At 31.9% G+C, this 22,922-nt stretch overlaps 1 pseudogene; it reads left to right on the plus strand.

Moving 5' to 3' along the window:
* Window positions 1–10,030: 10,030 nt before the first annotated feature.
* Window positions 10,031–20,194, plus strand: LOC129297681 (DNA-directed RNA polymerase V subunit 1-like; annotated as a pseudogene).
* The last annotated feature ends 2,728 nt before the right edge of the window (window positions 20,195–22,922 follow it).

Genomic DNA, 22,922 nt, shown 5'->3' on the forward strand with positions numbered 1-22,922 from the left:
GTGTTGTGAGTAATTGTAAGAGCTCACAAGTTTCAGAATATTGTAGTGGCTCACAAGTGCCTAATTTAAACTCGTAGATTATAGTGGAGAAATTTTAAGTGATTTGCTTGGGGACTGGATGTAGGTTTAAGTAATTAAAGTTGAATCAGGATAATCATAATTTCATTCTTCTCTCTTCTCTCAACTCTTATATTTTCAACAATCTTTCTTGTGCTCTGTTTTAGTGTGTAAAATTGAATTAGTTATACTTACATGCTATACTCGAACTCTCACTTAGAAATTGTTCTTAAACGTTCTTGTATATTAAGCTTGCAGAAATTACATTAGTATTCTTGCAATTATAGTTTTAAACTTATATTTGCTCAAACTTACTCTTATACCCTATTTTATTGGGAAAAAGTTTTAAATACTGAAAATTTGATTAAAACTCAATTCACCCTCTTATGTGTGTTAATCATATTTAACTCTAATCATCACAAAGAACCCCAATTTTCTTAACTTTAATTTTCTCCAAACTTTATTTTCTTTAAAAATTCTAATTCACTATCATAATAAATTTCTCAATCTCAGTTACATTATTATAATTTAAGAACCTCATTTCACTCATTAGAGCTATTAAACAATGATAATTCTCTCAAGTCATCCTTTATCTCAAAATTCCAGCATTTACAAACACCTACAAGATCACTAATATTCACATTGAATAGTAAACATCAAAACTAATCCATATAATCACTAGCATAACCTCCATTAATCCAAAATAAACCGTTAAATTCAAAATATATCACTACCATACACATAAATCACAAATTTTCAACTAAACCCTATCTTTAATTCTTCAAATCAATTAATTTGGCATAATCTACACCATACAAACTCTTATTCTAACATCATTAGCTCCGTTAAAAACTAAATAATTTATTGAAATACCAAAAACTCAAAATTTATTAAACTCTAGGCTTTCCATCATCAAGAAATTAAAAACCAAAGAAGATATTTAATTAAAAAAATATTCAGAAAACTTATATAATGTTGAAAAAATTTCAATTCACACCTAAAAAATTTAATTATGGAGCTTGATTCCTAAGTCCCAATTCTCCCTCACTCTCCAACACAGACCCCTCATGCAAAGAAGAGAAGACAGGAGGAAGACGCAATAGATGAGAGATGAAGTGACATGGGTTAATACAAGGGTGTGCAATATACCCATAAACCTGCAAACCTGCTCATACCCACCTAACTCAGTGCCAAATTGGCCAGCCGTGTCTGTTCAAGGATGGAGAAAAATGGGTATGGACAAGTGGCTACTCGTGCGACCAGAATGGGTGGGTAAAGGTAAGGCTTCAGGCGGCCATACCTGCCCATATATTATTATTTTTTAATTTATTACTCACCTGAGCAAAATACCAAACTAGCTTACCTCACGCAGACATGACAGCCCGTTCTTTTTCAACCAAAACCATATTCAGTGTTTGAGCTAAGTTGATCAGTTCCTACTTCCTAAACCAATAGCCCTACCTAAGTTCGTCTTCTTCCCTAATCATGGTAGTCGAGACTTGAGAGTGAGACGAAGCTATCAAGACTCAAACACCCATCACCCGTGCAGTCGTTCATCATCGCGCCATCCATCGCCTGTCGGCTGTCACCATTAGCCTCGTAGGTTGTAGCTGCAGAGACAAAAAAGTAGACCATAGTCACCTATGCCCTCACCCATCCACCCACACCTCCAACGTCGGACTCTGCCTGGCAGCTATGTAAACGAAAGTGTCTACCAAAACCAACCTTTACACACCTTTCCTTTTCTTTTTTTTTTTACTAATTTGGTTAATTTATTAACATTTTTAAATTGTGCTATCTAATTCACTGGGATTTTTTTATTAGAATGTTTTAATTTCAATGAAATTTGCTGATTAGAATTTTAACATGATCTTTGACTTTGTTTTGGTCTCCTTCCTCCTGTAAGTAGGTGATTGAGCTATTTAGATTATCACATTTTAACATAAAAATGAATCTAAAATGATGAATATCTCAACATATTAAGTTATAGTTATCAGAATGGTCTTTCATAAATTAATTAATATATATTGCTTATCGCTTGTATTATTCTTCCTATAGCTTGTTGCCTAGCTGCTTTCTACTTCATGCAACTTGTATAATTGGATAAAAATGTGTTTTTTTTTAAGAAAGAGTGTTGTAGGCTAAATAGGTGGCCCATGCCCACCCGTATCCATTTGCACCTATTTTAAATGGGTGTAAATAGGTATATGTGGGTATAGGTGGCTGCCTATCCATTTAATTAAAAGGGCGAGTAATAGGTAACGGCATGAGTGGCTTGTACCCAACTGTGTACAGCCCTAAATGTAGGGTGGGCCTCACATTTTTTTGTCTTTTCCTTTTTTTAAACCATACCCTTTAATAATTTTTTAAAAAAAATTAATTATACTATTATAATTAATTATTTTGTAAGAATCTTTTATCATCTTAAAAATTAAACTCTACTCATGTATCTTGCTCAAACACAATTTCTTTAATATTTATATGATTATGATTATGATTTTTTAAATGGAAAATAATTTACATATTTTTTTAATCTCATTTAAAAATATAAACCCTTTCAAGTAAGTTCTTTTTACTCAAATAATTATATGATAAATTTCAATTACCATGAATTAATTACATTAAATTCAATTCAATGCTTATAAATATTTACTACTTTTAATTTTTGTATTCATCATAAAATAATAATTTGATGCTTTAAAAGTAAAATTAGAATCAATTTATCTTGATTAGGATTTTTCTCAATTTCATATTCTATTTTATTAAATCATAATATTATGTGTCTCTATTCCTTAGACAACATAATTTTTACCTTAATCCTCAATTTACTTAATAAATCATGCATTAAAATAATTTAAATTTTATGAATAAAAATGGGATGTAACAGTTGGCCTCTTGAAATTGAATGTAGATGAAAAGAACAAATAATTGTTGATATGATATTTATATTTTGCAAGGAATTGGAAAAGCTATGAGAATGAAAGTTTTGAGTATAATGAGACTTTGCAATAAGGATTATGATGATTGAGAGTGATGATTTTTAATAAGATGGAATTGAAAGGAATTTATGATGTTGACTTTAGTTTTGTTGAGAGATGAGTTATGCTATGCATGTTAAGCATGAGTAAGTGAGAAATGACATGCTTGTGTGTTAAGCGTGTGATTGTTTACATAATCATGATGATAGTGGGAGTTAGTCTTGAGGGAGAAGAGTATATTGAGTCCATATGGATGGTACCAACGCCTTGAGTGGCCCAAAAGTGTTTGGTTTGGGTTGGGTATTCCTCAACATCACTCAACAGCAAGTGTGAGATAGGTTACCTAGCCCTTTAGGCCTTTAACATCACCATGAACTAGGTGTGGGGTAGGGCTAATGACACCCTAGGTATTTGAGAATGGGAGAATTCGTAGTCTAAGAGCAAATAGATAAATCCTCATAATTGGTGAGTGATAAATGATAATTTTATATATTTTTATTCTTTTAATTTAGACTTTTAAATTTTATTTAAGGATAATTGAGTTTAATTAGATATTATTTGATTTTATTAGCTAATATTCAGTTTTGGAATTTTAACTAACTAAATCTTTGATTTTAAATATAAAATAATATCTTTAATATTTTTGCACAGGCTATTTATATTATTTTATTTTATTTGTGCAGATTTTCTAGATTCAATTTGAAAGATATTGATGAAGATATTTTGGATAAGAAGAATATGGGCATGCTTGGAGATCAAATCAAGAATCAAATCTTTAAATTTTATGAATTTATTTGGATTATTTTGTAATTATTAGGGTTATTTAGTAGCATTATTTAGGGTTATTTAATAATTACTACTTTTAGTTTATTTTTATAACTATTAGTTTTTATTATAAAAGAAGAAAGAGAGACGCAGGGGAGAGGGTCCACTTTTCATATATATATATATATATATATGAATAGATGGGGACACAGAGAGGAAGCACGATCTGGGAAAAAAAACGAAAGAAGGGAAACAGAGCAGCGATCGCCATTCGTCTTTCCTTCCTCCAATTTCTTGGGTGATGGCTTCTCAATTTTTCATTTCATGTTGTTTGACTTTTAATTCTATGGAGAGCTATTTTTTTTTTTTGTGATCAATCACAAACCATGATCCTAAAATTTAATCAGAGTCTTTAATATTCAGGGAAGATTTTTTTAGCTTTATTCCAATTTTCTCTTCTTCTCTCTACCTCTAAATTTTATGCTTTAATTACTATTACTGATTAGAGTAGCTTTATTGCATAATTTTTGAGTTATAAATTTATCTGAGGTTTTAATTGCTATAATCGATTGATATAGCATTGTAAGAGTAATTTGGCTTGGCTTGGGTGATTATCCCTGCTTTGTTTTTGGTGTGGCTATAAAACAATTGTTAGGTTGTGGGTTAAGGGAGATTTCAATTAATCTATAACTTAACTTCTTGTTTAATTCTTGAATGATAATTTGAGAATATATAATGAAACAGAATAATAAAGTTGAATAAATTAATTTATTTTGTGGACGAGGAGGTTAAATTTAGGTGATTGGGTTGTGATTGATTGCGCTGCTTATTCTCGGTAATTTTCTTAGTTGAATTTCCTCTATTTATTTATTTATAATTTAGTTTTTAATTCATCATAAAAAAACCCCCCCGTTATTTACCTTTTCATAATCATAATTTAAATAGTTACTCTATTGACTCTTAGGGAGACGACCTAGGTTGCACTTTACTGCAAAATCTAGTTTTTATTAATTTTGGTGCTATTCGACAGTAGTGTCAAAGTTTGGGTTAGTCCATTCACATGGACGCAGGCTTATTTGATTTAATAACTCACTTATTCAGTTGAAAGTATTAGGAGGTAAGATAAGGAGGTTATTGATCATGCATCTCATTATATATCTTGATATGATTAATGGTTATGAAATTGAGTATTTTATCCACATTGCATGCCTATGATTGATAGCCTTGCATGTGAAAGTTTTAGTATACTTTAGTTATTGAGTGATTATATTTACCTCTCATTTAACCTTTTACCAACACTAGCTTCGAACAGGACAAAGGGAAAAGGGCTAAGGCTTAGGACTTTGATTCCTACTATATTCCTTATATTATTTTTTATTATATTTGTAATTTAAGATGATATTGCCAACTAGGTCATATTTAGGAATACTTGCACCATTTTGCATTTATTTTGTGATTGGTTGTATTTTAGGCCCTAGCTCATATATTGTATGATATAGACTTGATGTATAGAGTTAAAATATTGGTGTAAGTATGTATGTTAAAGGTGTTAATAATTTTGAGAAAGGATATTGAAACCTTCCCCTATGATGATGTTGAATTATAAAGGTATATGATTGTTATGGTGCATTGTACAGGTTGTTCTAAGTCTCTTGAATGTGATCTAAGTATTGAAATAGGCTTTTGGCATTAGTTGACTTTTGGACACCCTGATTATGAAAAATGGTGAAAATGTTATTTATTTCGTTTGGGTGTACAACTATTTGTTGTGAAATAGTTTGAAAATGAAACCAATATCATTAGCTAGTATACTAAATAAGATTTCTATAACACCTAGATTACCTCAATCAGACACTAGATAAAAATTTAGTGTGCACCGAAAGTTCATCCCCCAAATCTAGTTTTTGATAGTGATGTTGTCATTAAGAATGTGTAGTATGCCGTAGAGCACATGGCATAAAATATTATTGGCTGGTCATGTCTTGGCCATGATAGATGACCCTGTTCAATGAAAAATGGTATTTTAAACCATATTTTCAAATGTTTCCAAATCTAAGTGGTATCTCATGATTCCATATGTTTCATAACTATGATAAAATCTTATTTTTGCTTATGAATGTTATACTTACTTGATAAAATGATAAATAAGCCTAAGAGGGGGTGAATTGGGTAAATAAAAATTTTAACAAATTACGCTTAATTAAAATGAGATATATCAAAGTTATAAAAAAAAAATTTTGACAAGTTAAACTCATGCTGAGGAGATTGTAGCATATAGAAGTCCTTTTATATAGAACCAACCTTAAGCTTAGAAGTCCTTTGAACTTAATTTCAAACTCTTAAAATACACCATGTTCACATGTCCAATCCATGTTTGATCTAGTATAGGTCCATGCTTGTTTTGGCTATACTTTGTGCATTTTAGGACTTGGTAAAATCAATTCAAGCTTGATTTGAAATTGAAACTTGCTTGTAGACTTTGGAATTCAAGCTCAAGACTATGGTCCAATCCATGCTTGAATCTAAAAATGGTCCACATGCGTTTTGCAATCAATGTTGGCAAATGTCTTGAACATGCTTTTGTGATCAGATTCATACTTGAGTAACTATTGTATCCACACTTGAATTTTCATGTGTGTTAGATTGAAGTGTGCTTCAAATTTCCAGGTGTGATTCTAGGTTGAATCGCACTTGAATGGGTTTTACATTTAGAAATTTTCAAGTCTAACTTAGAGAGCCTTAAAACTGAACAAGCCAAATCAAGCTTATTTTAGAAAAAAAGTCAAGCACATTTTAACCAATTGAGAAGCTAAGAGCTTCTATATTCCATTCCCTGCTTGATCCCTTAAAGTAGCCATGCATCTTTTGACTCATAAAAAAGTTAGGTGCTTCTACCTTCCGAAATATGCTTGAACCTATTACAATCTCACGCTTGATTTAGCTAAAGTGAACTAGAACCTTGTGGTTTAGTGCTATTCACGTGTGACTCCCATCCTATTCACGCTTGATATGGCCCTCTTACAAACATTTAATGTCGGATGCAAATAAAGTGCTTTTTTTTATATTCTTCACTTCTACATATCTTTAATGGTTATAATCATTTTCTTGAGTGTTCCTAACAATCTTAAACATATCAAACTATATATAGGACCTCATTTAAGTAAGTGGGTAACATATTCATTGAGCATTAAGTGATTTACATTCAATTCTTACCTACATTATGTCAACTATGTGAAAAAACTTTATAAGGTCATGGGATCAAATCCTATTGTCAATATAAAAATTTTATTAGCGGGCAATCTGTAAGTATCTTCGAAAGTGCTCTTTGCACTTGAAAACATGCCTAGTTGTATGGTGAGGTCGGGGCCAAACTCCTACACTTTTTTCCATAAAATGGAAAAAAGTCTTCAAATTGGAATTAGGTTAGAAGCTATCTTTTCAACCCATATTAAGTTGATGATGTCCTAACTAGATTATTTGACTAGATTTTGCCTAGTTTTTATTGATCTAATTACCATTTATTTTATCAAATTTTTGGCATGAAGTCCACTTAAAGCCTCCTTAATCGATTTATTTCTAATTGTTCTTACGAGTTGAAATTTGCAAAAGATCTATTAAAGTGCATGATAGAATTTGTTTCTCATGGATAATACATGAGTTTAGTACATTAAATTATAAGGGATGAAAAAGAAAAAAAAATATTGGTAAAAATAAAAATATAATATTTTTATATTCACTCAAAAAAATTAAAAATATACAAATGAATAATAATAAATATAATATAATATAATATATGTTGGCCAAAGAAATTATATAATATACCTTGCATGAAAAATTGTCTCATGATTTATGTTTCCTCATTATACTAGCCTGTGAAATTAACATCTATATAAAAACTCCATTTGGGCAAAATGCAAAAAGCAAAGTTGGCAAAGCTAGTAAATGCTGTTTCTTAAGTTGTTTGATATGTTGGAAGGGTTTTTAATAAAAATATTCATGTCATCACGAAGAAAATGTGGTGGATCAAAATGATTTCATTACCATTGGAGAGGAATAACATTGGATGGGAGGATAGTGTGAGAAGCGTCAAAAGTGCCCTTACAGATTCCATTTATGCCCAAAAACAAACATAGAATTATATATACTCCCTCTAATTTTTTTTGTAAGGTGTTTGAAATTCACGTATTCATTAAGTATTACTATTAATTATTAAGGTTCTTTAATTTTTTAAAAATATCTTAAAATTTTAAGTATATCCTTATTAATTAAAGGAAGATAAGAAGTCACCTTGTTATTTATGTAAATGTTTTCCTAAATTAAATGGCAATAGAAAATTATTTTATCTTTCTGTTTGACACCTTATAATTAAGATTACTTTTCTATTTTTATAAAATATCTTATATATAAGACTAGAGTATATAGTATCAAATTTCAAGTAGAAATTGAAGTAGACAATACATCATTATATTTTGGGCAAACATAAGGTTTTGAAAGCATGCAATATTGGGACAATGATTGTCTTTATATATATATATAATTAAATTCAATTTTTTTACATAAATTGAGAGAAACAAGAAACACCACTACACCACATAACATCCATGTTAGTTTAGTATATTGATATACATCTATATTTGTTAATAATAAAAAATTAAATATTTGAGATAAAATAATAATAAGATTTTAAGATGTAATAAAATAGTCTAAAATATATCTTTAGCCCTTTAATTTTAGACAATATTTTACCTTGGTTTATTAATTTTATAAAGTTTTATTTTAAATTTTTAACTCTTAAATTTTTACATTAAAATTTTAAATATTGACAAAATATTCTCAAATGTTGATATATTAAATTTAATTTTTTTTAAAATAATAATTATTGATACAAAAAATAATCACTTGAAATAAAAAATATTTTATATTATTAAGAAACTAAATTAAAATCTTGTGTAAAATCAGGAGACAAAATATATACTTTACCTTAGTAAAATATTATAAAACAATGTTTTTTTTTTTTTCACTCTCCCTCGCGGACAAGTCCATGGGCATTTTGGTCCAACGATAAAAACCTTAGCAGGACTGGAATATGCTTCATGCATAGCTCGTTTGCTCCCCCTCCTACATTTTCTGAAGCACTGCACCGTCACACTCTCCCTCTCACTCTCTCTCTCTCACACATACACACACATTTTAAGCTTCCAATTCTTCTGAGTTTGAACACAGCATCGAACACTTCCTTTGCCAGTTTTTGCATAAGATGTTTTAGTATCTTCGAACATGCTTTATTCTCTTGAGCTCTGAATGCAGTGATTGTGACTGACCCATTTTTTCATTCTTGTTCTTTGATCCAAATAAGAAGTCTTATCGGTCTTCAGTCTCAGTACGTTCAGTCCGAATAGAAACAGAGTTTCTGAGAAGGTTTTGACTTTTGAGTCATATCTTAGTGAGATACTCAGAGGATCGAGCTTTCATTTTTAAAGGTGATCAATTTTGTATTCAGTGAACGAGAAACGGTGTGCTAAATCAAATGGTGATGGTTTCTCAGAAATGTGATACAAATTTAGTTCGATGCTCTGTTCGCCCCCCCCCCTCCAAAGTAGATGATGGGTGCAGAGAAGAAAAGTGCGAGAAGTGACATTTTCAAGCTTGTTCTCTTCTCTTTTCTATTGCATTTTTGTTATTTATTTCTTTGGTTCTCTGTTCCAAACCTCCCTTTTAGCCCCTGAATGTTTTCTTGCATTTTACGATTGAGTAGTTTTCATTTTATTCATTCTGACTGCTGATTTCTTCTAACTTGTTCAATGGAAACTTAAGTTCCTGCTCTGTTTTTTTAAACATGGCCTTATAAGTTTTTAGAAGCAAGTTCATTTTCCTTCTCTCTTTCTTTTTCTTTTTCTTTTTCTTTTTGGAGCTGTAGGATTTATTTGCTCTACAATTTTCTAGTGAAGAATTTTAGTTTTTCGTCTATTGTTCTTAATGATATTGAACCAATAATTTTAGTTTTTCCACTTTTGAGTTTTTTTGTTTGCTTCGGTTTCTAAAAGGTTTTACAAGGAGGATATCTTATCTTCTAACTATAATTTTCTCCTATATGAATTAGTCGCACCCTCTCAAGGACAAGAGGAATATGTGTGTGCGTATCATTTTGGAGACTTCACCAAATAATATGAGTAATGATGAAATTTTTGTTTGCAGGTAATTACAGCATTAGTTTAAAAACTCTGAAGTTGATGGAGCAAGATCCTTATTCAACTGTTTTAGAAGGTGAAATTCTTGGGATTGAGTTTAGTTTCGCTACACATCATGGAATTGTGAGTTCAATTGTTTTATCTTTAAAGTTATGATTCTTCCGTCATAAATGCCATCTACTCTTCTGCTTTGAACAGTAGTTTGATGAATTCTCTAGTTTCCTAGCATGTCAGTGTTATATTTATGGCTAGTTACTTAAATAGTATTGTTTGAAGAATTCATCTTGTTACTTTGAGTGAAAATAGGTTTTTTATGTAATGTCTTCCTTAGCTATCAACCATAAAGACTAATTGTATATTTGGAAACCTGATAGACTAAATCAAAACGTGGCTTATAGTCTGTTAGATTTCCAAACATAGGACTATATTTGAACCCAAAAAAAAAAAATGGTAGCAAGAAACCAAAATCACATTTTGCTTTTAAAAATACGGTTTTGACATGTTTCAACATTTTCCCAAGCATGCACTATCAATGGTTTTTCCAACATTCAATATTTGGTTCTAAGGATCAAATCATTGGTTTCATTTTTTGTTTTGCCTTGGCAGTGCACAACATCTACAAGTGACTCTTCAATTAGTCACACAAGTCAGCTATCAAATCCATTTCTTGGGCTACCCCTTGAATCTGGGAGATTTGAATCTTGTGGCACTTCTGGAATTGGCAAATGTGAAGGTTTGCATAATGTCGTTTTTGACTGTCGTTTTCTTAAAAGAACAGCGTTTCAAATGTATCACTATCCTATGGTTTATATATTTCTAGGTCATTTTGGATATATTAAGCTGCCAATTCCCATATATCATCCAAGTCACGTTAGTGAATTGAAGACGATGCTGAGCCTAAGGTGCTTAAACTGCTTGAAAATGAAGACAGAAACAAACAAGGTATCACCAAATCAAGGATTTCTGTTATTCACTTATATATAGCTTGCTTAATTAATTCCTTGTATCTCACCTGGTTGTAATTCTCCCATTTAATTAATCTTTTCAATAATTATTTATTACAAAAGATGTTTTCTCATCATTTTTTAATGTGCGTATTTTGTCTTATTTGAAGAGTAAACTTAACATAGAGGTGATAAGCATGCTGCTACTATAGATTGTAATTCCAGAGACAAACTAGGAAACATTTAATTAAGGAAAATTATGACAGCTTGTTCATGTTATTTTATTCCTATTTCCCTTTAATTTTTTCTCCTTTTATTTTTGCAGTCTTTTTAAGGATAGTGAATGACTTATAATTTTCTTTTCTTTTTCTTTTTTTATTGTGATTCCATTAGCTTGCAATTTCTAACTTACTGGCCTATATCCTCTCAGTCTCAAGCGGCAATTATTGGATTGGGACAGAAGTTGTTGTCACCATGCTGTGAGGTCAGTATTAGTATCTCTCTCCCCACCTTCCTCCCTCCTTCTCTCTCTTTCTCTTTCTCTTTCTGTGTGTGTGTGTGTATAAACACACAGTACATACATACATTTGTTTACAGACACAATTAATGCATAACATATTTGCATAAGGTATTTGAAGTGCTCCTTGCATTAGAATAAAGAGTATCATTGTATGCCAAAAGAATAGAGGGTATCATTAAATCCCACATCAAGTGATTAAAGGATAAATCAAGTATATAAACTTTATGTCAGTCAATGCAAAATAGCTTAAACTGTTTTAGTAAAAGAGATAAGCCTTCTTCTGGATAATAATGATATTAATAAATAAATCTAATATGGGTATGGCATTATTGATTTGGGACTTAAAAAAAATCAAAAATTGCGGAAAAAGTGTAGAACTTAGATTTATACTATTTTATTTCTAGAATAATCCATTCATTTATCTTCTCTATTATTTTTTTATGCCTATCTTACTTTTATTTTGCTCAACACAGTCCTATTTCTATTCAGAAGATAATGTTAGCTTGAGAGGAATGCTGCTATTATTTTAGATTCAGAAGCTATTTATAACATGTTATTGATTCAAAATATTCGCGTGGATATATTGAAATGAGATTCTAGCTACAGAATTTGAAGGAGTTTTTGTTAGTTTTTTACATAGTGAAAGAAGGAGGATGATTTAAGTCTTTAATGTTCAAGTGCAAGGATGCTACAGCAAAGTGAAATGCTAGAATTTGAATGGATAATTGATAGACATTCAACAAGGTTGAAGTATTTTTTTTCTTTTTTCTTTTTTTTTTTGGGCTAAGTTGCTCGCTCCTTCTCTAAAGTTTCCATACAAATGTTTTATCGTCTGTTTCTGTTTACTAAATCTAACCCTTTCATTAAATTCCTGTATCATTTTAAATAAAATCTAAGCCTTCTCTTGGCAGCATAATTATGCTGACAGCTAATTCTGTTCTTTACTGTTTGTGTTGGCTTTGACGGGTACAATTGATGCTAATTTGTAGTGCATGGGAATCTATTGTTTGCATGCTTTTTTCAATGCTTTATGATACTTCCATTTTGTTTAGTGTAGGACTCTTATGCTTCTCAAGTTCTATTCGGGAGGTCAAAATAACAGATGGTGCTTGTTATTTGGAATTGAAGGTGCCTGAGTCAAAAATGTGTAATGGTTTTTGGAGCTTCTTGGAAAAATATGGCTATCGCTATGAAAGCAGCAATTCTCGCCCTTTGCTTCCCTATGAGGTTTTGTTTCCACCGTCCTTGTTTCCATGGCAGTTATAATGACTAGACACTCTTATTTGTCTGCATGTACATGGTCCTGGTAAATAACTTCTTCGAGTATGAAACTGTTTATGTGCTTTCCCCTTGCCATATGCATGAATGTACGCGGAAAAGGGTGGAAATTTCTAGCTCAGATTATTGCATGTTGCAATCTGGCAACCGTTTTTTTTTTTTTTATTGCCTTTGAAGACTTTTTCCAGCTGTACTTCTTTTGTAAAAGATGAACTGTAACATTTCTTGAATCATCCCAGGGCTGACCAATGTCCCTTTTAGTCCAATAAGGATGGATTTGGCCTCCACACACACACACACACATTTCTTAGTCAATCTAATTACCAAGTTTAATTACTGGAAATGGTTTTTTCATATTCTATATTATTGAAATTTTGAAAATGAAAAATATTGGTTATTGAAGATGGATCTTGAAGGTCTACAATTGAGAGTTTCAAGTTGGATATTGCTGTTTTTTTCCTCGTTGATGTTTCTGTTAGCATCTATTTGCTATTGTTTTTTCTACTCAAACTTGGAATTTATTTTGATTCTTTGATTGCTTTTCAAATATCTACGGTTGTGGAAATTATCAAAAGAATAAATCCGGAGACCAGGAAAAAACTTGCTGGAAAAGGTTATTTCCCCCAAGAAGGATATGTCTTGAAGTATCTTCCAGTTCCTCCAAACTGTTTGTCCATACCAGAATTTTCAGATGGCATCACTGTCCTTTCTTCGGTGAGTACATGAAAAGATGTGGTTGATTCCTCAATTTCACAATTCTTTTTCTCTTACTTGATAATTTCAACCTCTAGATAAAGTTGAACTTGTAATTCTTCAAGATTTCTACTTAGATGGGTTTCTAAATTTCTGGACACACTTTTTCCTTCTTTGGCAGGACCATTCCTGACAGTGCTAAGACAACTGCTTAGGAACGTGGAGATCATAACAAATTCAAGATCTGGTCTTCCAAACTTTGAGCCTCATCAATTCGAAGCAGTTGACTTGCAATCATTTGTTTATCAGTATCTTCAAGCTAGGGGTACTGCTAAGGCAGTATGTGATATAGAAACGCGATATGGGGTCAATAAAGAACTCAATGACTCTACAGCGAAAGCATGGATGGAGAAGATGAGAACTTTGTTCATCAGAAAGGGCTCTGGATTTTCTTCAAGGAGTGTGATAACTGGGGAGTCTTACAAAAAGATAAATGAAGTTGGAATTCCCCTTGAAGTTGTCCAAAGGAAAACATTTGAGGAGAGAGTTGACTATCATAACATAAATTATTTACAAGAACTAGTAGATAAAAGTTTGTGTCTAACTTACAGAGAAGACATGTCAACTTATTCACTAAGGGACGGCTCAAAGGGGCATATATATCTTAAACCTGGTCAGATAGTGCATCGAAGGATAATGGATGGGGATATTGTCTTTATTAACAGGCCCCCTACAACACATAAGCACTCACTTCAAGCGCTATCATTATACATCCATGATGATAACACTCTGAAGATAAACCCCCTCATCTGTGGACCTCTCGGTGCTGATTTTGATGGTGATTGCATTCACCTGTTTTATCCTCAGTCATTGGCTGCCAAAGCAGAGGTTTTGGAGCTTTGCTCTCCGGAAAAACAGCTGCTCAGTTCTCACAGTGGAAATCTCAATTTGCAGCTTACTACTGATTCACTATTGTCAATGAAAATGTTGTCTAAGGGATATTTTTTGGATAAAGTGGAAGCTTATCAACTAGCCATGTTTCTTTCATCTTCTTTGCCACAATCTTCTCTGCTAAAATCCAATTTTGAAGGTCCTTGTTGGACTGCCGTGCAAATGATGCAATCTGTGCTGCCATCAAGTTTTGACTGCACCGGGGACAAGTACTTGATTTCTCAGAGCAGAATGTTAAGGTTTGATTTTACTAGAGATATTCTTTCTACAATGATAAATAAAATTGCAGCCTCCATTCTCTATGAAAAGGGTCCTGAGGAGGTAATGAGATTCTTCAATGTTTTACAACCATTTTTTATGGAAAGTTTATTTGTTGAAGGGTTTAGTGTTAGTTTGAAAGACTTCTTGATATATGGGGCAGCCATGAGAAACATTAAAAGGAGCATTGGCAGACAAGATACTTTGCTGAAACAAGTGAGGTCAGTCTACAATGAATTAGTGCAGCAGCAATTGGAGCAGTATTTTCAAAATGCAAAGAAGCCAATTATTAAGTCTATTGTGAAGTCAGGGCTTGGAGATTTGATGGATTCAAAGAGTGACTCAGCCCTTGATAAGGTTGCTCAGTAGATTGGGTTCTTAGGCTTGCAGCTTTCAGACGGGGAATTTTATTCCAAAACATTGGTTGAGGATGTGGGCACGCATTTTCGCGACAAACATTAGGATATGATTCATTATCCCTCTGCAGAGTTTGGGTTACTCAAGGGATGTTTTTTTCAAGGTTTGGACCCAAATGAAGCGATGGTTCATTCTATTTCAGCAAGGGAGGTGCTTATGCGCTCTTCTAGAGGATTATCTGAACCAGGAACATTGTTTAAGAACTTGATGGCCATCCTCCGGGATGTTGTCATTTGCTATGACAGAACTGTGAGAAATGTTTGTAGCAATTCCATCATTCAATTTGAATATGGAGTAAAAGCTAAAGAAAAGACCCAACTTTTATTCCCCTCCTGGTGAGCCAGTAGGCGTCTTAGCTGCAACTGCAATGTCCAATCCTGCTTACAAAGCAGTCCTTGATGATAGCCCAAACAGTAATTCTTCATGGGAATTGATGAAGGTATTTTATATGTTTATCTAATGACCCTATCTGGTTTTTACTGTCAAATGAATGTATTGCTTTCTCTGATTATATTTTAATGCGTTTGTCTTCAGGAGATACTTCTATGCAAGGCAAGTTTTAAGAATGAGCCCATTGATCATCGTGTAATGTTGTACTTGAATGTCTGTGGTTGTGGAAAGCTGTATTGCCAGGAAAAAGCATCTTATGTGGTAAAAGAACATCTGAGAAAAGTTAGTCTTGGGGAGGTGGCAGATGTGGTCACGATTGAGTACGTATCATCTTCCATATTCTCTACATATCTTATTTTAGCTAGAATAAGTTCATCAATTCAAGATTTCAGCCAACGCTCCTCATATCTTACAGCTTAAGATGCCCAGGTTAAAGATGTTGTCAGCTACGTGAGTCCAAGTTTATGCCCCTACATAATGCATTACCTAAATTTTCTGTTCACTAGTTTTTGAGGGTTTGGATTTCAGCAGCTAATTCTGGACATGCAGCGGATTTGTGTCTGTTTCTTTTTATAGTTTTTTCTGCTTGTATTTTGGACTTTTAAATGAAACTTCTTATTTTGTTCTTTTGGGATATTTATTTTTTCAATGCAATTTTCTTCAATGCAGTGTAAATTTGCATGGAAACGCTTTCATACTTCTAATGTCCCCTCACCTCCTTTCCTTTTTGTTGAACTCAATCCCTTGGGGAAAAAATCTTGCATTGACTTTGCTTACTTGAAAGACAAATTTCCATGCTTTATTGACCATGATCAAGAAGAGGTTATTTGGTGGTTTTACTGCCTCTCTAGATTTGTTACTTGAATGATATTGCTGGTTATGATGAAGCTGTGCCATGTGCATTCTCAGTGTGTGTAACTCCATTGATTTATCTTAGTTTAGGAATACCTTGTATGAAAAGAAAATAGATTTGTTCCCAAGATCTATTTTTTTTTTTTATAAACAACTTGAGTTTTTAAAGGAAAGGTAGAAGTATTTAACAGACAATACTGTTTTACTGTCCTTACAGTTCAACAATTCAGTGTTACTGAACAAATTTGTCTTTATGATGTTACTGAAAGGATTTCTTGTTTTCATTTCATTATTTTGGTTGATTACTTTCAGATACCAATGTCGGAGAACTGGCAAAGAGAGCACTGAAACTGATGCAGGCCTTATTGGTCATATTTATCTCAATAGGGTATTTTAATTTCCTTATGGTTCAAATTTGAGGATATTAATGTGTTGCTCCCATCATAGCGCTGACATTAATGCGGATATATGCCTAAATCATGTCAGCTATGTTTAAAAATATTCATATTATGAGAAAGGTTAATGAAAAGAGAATTGCTCTAGGACAGTGCATGACAGTTTTCCCCCCCTTCAATATCATGTGCTTTACTTCGTGGCTGTACATCTATTTATTTAAAGCTTTTTTTGTATCTACTTCGTGTTTCTATGGTTTTAGGAGGATTCCCAATCCTACAAACCACAGTCTGAATTTATTTTTTCTACCGTTGATTGTTAAATGTTAATTAGTATCATTATAATACTTAAGGTGAAAAAAACAAGCTGAAAACCATTTTTGTTCAGTATTTTAATTCTTTCCCCCCAAATGCTAGTATATGTGTGAATTGTGTGGCATATATTAAGTTTAAACTTCACAAATTTTTTTTTTAAATGATGATAGTAAAGAGAAGTTAATTATCTAAGACTAAATGAATACATTAAAAAAAAAAATTATGACCATGTCTTTCTTAAACAGCTAATGTTGGAGGAGGAGGAGATCAATATGGCTGAGGTGATCCATAGATGCCAAGAAACTCTAAAACCATTGCATAAAAATAAGAAACTTGGTAATGTTTTTAAGAAGATAGAACTATTTTGCAGGTAAATTTTAAGTTCCTTTCATATGCTTTTGATTTGTATCTGCTATATTCTTAATTACTCATACTTAACCTAAATATAAAAGGGAGATAATATGCTTACCTTGTTTTATTATTTTCGTTCCTGTATGATGTAAATGTCATTTTCTTCTTGCATTGTACTTGTCTATTTCAATTAATCTTATTGAACTATCATAATATTATTTTTGAACTATCATAATATTTTTTTTTTATTGAAGTATGCTTCTTGTGCAGATTTGTAGGATCCTCAACTTGTCGATAATGCTAGAGTTGTTACTAAAGTATTACTAACATTACATTTATCTCAATTTTTTTCACTCCTTGGAGAGACTTCTTATCCGCTTCCTTGTTCCCTTTCTTTCTTTCTATTAATTTGTTTTCCTATTAAAAAGTATTTTATTTTATTATTTTTGGAGGTGGGTTGGGCCATTTTCTGTTGAGTAGAATGATTGGGGATCTCAATGATGCTGATATTGCTTTTTTTTCTTATTGGCTTTAATTTTGTTTCTTGGCCACCTTAATACTTCGAAGGGTTTCACCACCCTCCACTTTTGCTTCTTTATTGATAAATGATTTTTATCAAAAAAATTAAAAAAAAAACAAATGGAAAAACTACCCTTTGTATTGTTGTTCCTTCTTAGCAGTGAGTCTTCCACACCAAGCGTGTCATTCATTTGGCGAAATGGAGATGCTACGGATTTAGACAAAGCTGTATACATTTTGACTGAAGTTATCTGCCCTGGTCTCTTAGAAACAATAATTAAAGGTATTTCTTTAATTATCTTTTGCTCTAATTTTCAAATCAAAATTCATAGTTAGTGAATGTCTGCTACTGGCCTGCTATGATTGTATGGTAAAATGTGAGCTGTTCAATTGGCACTGAATTGTGGAGCTTGCTTTATTCTCAAGTTGGTTCTTTTTAGTGAAGTTGATATTTCAGCATCCATAGTGTTATCCTTTTTTGTTTTCTTTTTGGCTGGAGCTTATCAGAATCAATGTGGTGAACATCTTATAATGCAATATGGTTTAACAAGTGGAATAATTTTCAGTTCAGTGCTTGATAGGAGGTTGATTGAATAATGTGATAGTCATGCTTCTCAATATAATTTGCTGCTGTCAATTGTCTGTATTGCATGTTTATGTATTTTTATTACTCTTTCTTTTTTGTCAAATAAGTAGGGGACTCTCGTCTTAGCTCTTCAAACATAATCTGGGTTAATCCAGATTCAAGTATGTGGGCGCATAACCCAAGCAAATCTCCAAAGGTGAACTGACATTGAACATCATTATTGAGAAGAAGTCTGTAAAGCACAGTGGTGATGCATGGAGGATTGTACATGACTCATGCCTTCCTTTTTTCATTTAATTGATACCACTTGATCAATTCCGTATGAGATTAAGCAAGTTGAGGAATTGTTGGGGATTTCATGTGCTTTTGATCAAGTGATCCAGGTAGGTTTGTTTCTCTGTCCTATCAAAATCTTTATATGACCAGTAAATTATATGTTGAGTGTATATTTCTCGTGTAATAATCCTGAGAAAAAAAAAATTATATATATATATATATATAAAATAATAGTAGTAGTAATTAAAAAAAATCTGGTGGGTATTGTTTATAATTTTATCAAATAAGCTTGGGTCTTTTTCTGTAATTTTTTCTCATTATTTTTTTATTTAAGCCTTCTTCAGTAAAATGGGACAGAAAAGAGTGAATAGAAAACAGAGCAGAGCAGACGAGCACGAGAGAGGGGGAGAGAATTCTCTAAGCTTCCACCAACCTTCGCTCTCCGTTCTTCTTCCTCCATCATTCATCTCCGTCGGGTTCTTTGATTCTTCGGCTCTTCCTTTCTTTTTCTTCTCCATTGTGCTAGTCTGGTGCAGTAAATATATATATATCTACTCTGCCGCTGAAAGCTTGATGGAACCGTAAACCTCTGACGAATCTCTCATGGTGGTTGTTGTGTAAATATTGTGTGAAGGTACAGTGATGGGGATCTTCTGGCAACTAAGGACCAAATTTTGCACTTGAGAATGTCTTTAAGTACCATCCTGATAAAGCAGCCAAAATGGGTGCAGGGATTGATTATGTGATGGTATCCTTCTCTTCATTCTCCTTACTTTTTAACCAATTTTATAATAATACCACAGGTTTGATAGATTTAACACTCTTGCCTAAACCGAAAGGATTTGCACTAAATGATGATTTCTATGGTTGTTTCTTTTCTAGCATAGATGTGCAAGTACACATGCATATAAGACTTTATGTTTTGATTGCATTGTGTTGGCATATCATTGTTGTGGAGAAGTTTTCTTGTGGAATAAGTTGCTTGGGATTTTTAGGTCATAAAGGGTTGGGGATTCAGAGCATTCTCTTCTTATATGATTAGAAAGTTTTGGCCGTGGAAAGCTTTTGTAGATTTTTTTTTTCCCCCATATACACAGTTCACTCAGTATTTTGGAATGCATGACTAGAGTAGAAATGTTCATTTTTTTTTCAAGGGTGGTTAAGGAAAATTTGACTTTGAGGGATTGTCTCTTGTTGCATAACCTTCCTTTCCTTTTACATTTGATTCTTGTGCTAGAGTTTCTATTCTAGGAGGATATTCAATCCTCATTTGTTTTGTTCTTCTCTTGTTTCATCTAAAAATCATACTTGGACTTTTGGCAGGTTAGTAAACACAGCAATTTTCAAGATAGCAGGTGCTTCTACTTGGTCTTGAAAGATGGTCAGAAACAAGATTTTTCGTACCTGAAGTGCATGAATGACCTTACAAAGACAAAATACCCAAAAATTGCTAAGAATTTATTGGTAAATATTTCAGAAAAAGGAGGGAATAGAACACCAACTTCAACATATGGTTAAAAAGAAATCCCATAATCTGTCATCTGCAACTTCAATCTGTACATATTGCATTATATAACATACTACCATGTGAAACATATGATTGAGGCAGAAATAGTAGCTTGGTCTGAACTTCCATAAATTTTTCTTCTTGTAGGTTTTGTTCGGAATGGGAAAAAAATGGAGAGAGAAAATTAGGGGAGAAAAGTTAAAAAAAAAATTACCCTTTTTTCCCTCTAATTTCTCCCTAGAAATGGGGAAAACTAATGCCATGTTTGGTAAGTAGAGAAGTGTTTTCTAGAAAAGAAAGAGTAAATGCACCTATCTCATTTTCTTTCTATGTACATTCATCATTTCTTTCTAGAAAATACTTTTCCTCATATCAAACATGGACTAAAGGAAAAACTTTAAATGGAGGGGGGATGTCTTTTTCTTCTACTTTTCTCCTTTATTTTCTCTTCTTTCTTTTTTCTTCTTATTTCAATTAGAGGGTTAAGGTTGGGTTTTTTGACCCTTGTAGGAAACTTTTGGCTTACTGTCTCAACATTGTTCTACGTGGATATTGTCTAACATGTAAATGGTAGCTCTAACTTCAGCTTGTTTAGGCTTTAAGCTCTTAATATTCCCCTACAAGTTACAATGGAGACTTTATGATGACTCTAGTCTATCCACGTTTGGCTTTTAAATGATTATTTGTATTGTCTGAGTTGATTTTGTTCTCTCTCCACTACACTACACTTCAATGCGCCTTCACAGCAGTTTTGGGATCTGATATTCATATTTGCATATCAAAGTTCATAGGTTCAGTTTAATTCATTTTTGAAGAAAAACCAAACCAAATAAGTTCACCAAAGTTGGGCACCTATTTGATTTTTTTTCTCTAATCGGTTTGGTTCAAGTTTGAATTTTTTTAATATATTTTTCATAATATATGTACATATTTACTTGTAATTTTTAACCATTATTAATTACTATTTTCACCAAAAAAATTCTTGAGAACAAAAGAATATTTTTAATAATTAATTAGCACATTTAACTATTAAAAACTAATATATTAATATATTATTATCTTTAAAATGCCTTATTTTAATTTTTAAAAATTATAGACAACATTTAATTAATTGTAATATTTTTTATTAGTGATTTATAAATAACTAAACTTAGGAAAGAGAAAAGGTTTACAGAAATTTATAAAAATATATAAAATAAATATAAACAGGTTTGATTTAGTTTAGTTCAAGTTTTAAGAAGCAAAATTTTGAATCGAACTAGACTGATTAGTTTTGCCAAAAGAAAAAATCAAATTAAATTTTATTTATATTCATTTTTAACCTATTCATATTGGCTTGGGGTTTGGTTTAATGTAATCAATTTGAATCGGCTTTAACTTACGTCTATGCATCTCTATCTAGTCTTGATGGGGACCACATGCATGCCCTTGTATAATGAACCAACGAGAGGTCACCAAATTTGTGAGGTCACCAAAATTGTGAGGTCACCAAAATTTGTGTTTCAAGTTTCAATTGACTCAGCAAACAGGGAAGGCACATGAAAGCCCAAGTGATGATGAAACTAAGTGTTGTCTTCATTTTCTTTTTATGGAAACACCCAAAACACTAAAAAAGAAATGACATTGAGAAGATAGGCTTTGAATGATTAAAATTTTGTTATTATGAACTCAAAATAGAATACACTCTAAACTACTAACTTTTTGGCTATCTCTTCCTTCTTCACATTGCTCTTCTTTTTTACCTTCCTTCTCTTTCCTCTCTTCTTCTTTCATCACACGTCCTCATGACATATTTTCTCTTCTTTTCTATTTTACTTGCTTACTGTTTGAAGCACAAATGACTTGCTTAAGTGTTTTATTTATAAGCACAAATAAGCACAAAAAAGTGCTTATTTAACAAGCCACTCATATTGCTTATAAGATCTCTTTGCATTGTTTTCATCTCCAAGTTGTTATTTATTTTCTTATTTTGTTTAGTGAGCCATTTAAATTAGTGATCATATTTAACATTATACACATATACGCACACTAAAATTAAGGTTTCATGCGTTGTTTTTGTTTCACTCTTTATAATTTAATTGCAATGGCATCTGGCAATTTTTACATGCCTATTACATTTAATATAAAATGAGAGAACCAGTTTAACATGGAATATATAAACTTTCATTTTGTTTTTTTCCAACCACTATTTCCAATTTTTAGAATTTGAGATTAATCTTATATGCCATAGGGCCAGTTTGGTCATTTCACAACAAAACTTATTGTCAAATAAGTCATTTGATTACTATTATGAAATTGGCTATATTGGCATTTCAGTGTTTTGATGGGTCTTATTTGTCATTTACCCAATTAAAAAATCTCGTGCTATATATATATATATATATGATTATACTTAAAATTAATATTTGAACAAGTTATTCAAAAAGAAAAATGAAAATTAGTATTGATCAACTTCCCTCACTCTCTCTTTTTCTCTTTCTGGCCAAATGTTTACTTAATTATCAGGGAGAATGATATCTATGGGCCTACAAAATGAGATGTTGAGATTCGTTGCAGTCCCTGAGACTTTTTTAACATTATTTTTGGAAGAAGTTCATATAAAGATCATGAATGTCAATATATTTTACATCAAGACCAAAACATTTTGAAATTTTTGCAGGATGTTGGGCCTGAATTGAAATAAAA

The sequence above is a fragment of the Prosopis cineraria genome, unplaced genomic scaffold (genome assembly GCF_029017545.1).
Source record: "Prosopis cineraria cultivar Desert tree isolate PC_DT_omini unplaced genomic scaffold, ASM2901754v1 PC587, whole genome shotgun sequence".
Classification (NCBI taxonomy): domain Eukaryota; kingdom Viridiplantae; phylum Streptophyta; class Magnoliopsida; order Fabales; family Fabaceae; genus Prosopis; species Prosopis cineraria.